Raw genomic sequence first — 762 nt, 5'->3', positions numbered from 1 at the left:
CTTCCTCATCAAATATGGGACCTAGATCATCGTCCATGGGTCTCCTGGTGCCAAGAAGCAGTCCTTGATGTGAGTAGTCGAATGGTTCTTCCTTAAAATCCTGTGAAAATAGAACAAGACTACTCGGATGCTCCGGTTCAAAACAGGTTAGTCCATTAGTCTCTTCATCATCAAACATAAAATCAGATTTTGGAGATGGAAGATCACATTCATCCTCACAAATGATCAAACTTTCAATCGTCTCTTCATCATACTCATCAAAAATTGGTAAAGAATCTGAAAAATCTTTTTGATCTGCAAGGTTGTTTTCAGGTTTACCTTTGGGTTTTTCATTGATGAATAAGGATGGCTTAGCTACAGATGCACGTGTGGTTGTGCTCTTCTTTTGGATCTTGCTGACATCCTTGAGGGCTTTCACCACACTCTCCACAAGGTTGTCACAAAACTGTTGGGCTTCAAACTGACTGAAAAGCTTTCTTTGATCAGCTTCAAAGATCTTAACCTGAAAATTCTCAACACAAAAGGTTAACAGATAAAAATAATCCTCACACTCTCAAGTGTTTGATTTCACCCACACAAGTGTTTCTCTCAGATTTTAGTGGTCACTCAAGAGTTTCCTCTCAAAGTTCTAAGAGAACAAATCAAATAACCCAATGGATTTCTCCAAGCAAGCAAGAGATGAACACAAGATAGAAAGATAAGAGAATTGGTTTTGAAATCCGTATTAACCACTCCAAGGCTGGATTTCTCCTCAGCCAGCAG

The sequence above is a fragment of the Brassica oleracea genome, chromosome C6 (assembly GCF_000695525.1).
Source record: "Brassica oleracea var. oleracea cultivar TO1000 chromosome C6, BOL, whole genome shotgun sequence".
NCBI classification, from domain to species: Eukaryota; Viridiplantae; Streptophyta; class Magnoliopsida; order Brassicales; family Brassicaceae; genus Brassica; species Brassica oleracea.
The sequence above is the reverse complement of the archived record's forward strand: the minus strand, read 5'-3'. Positions refer to the sequence as shown.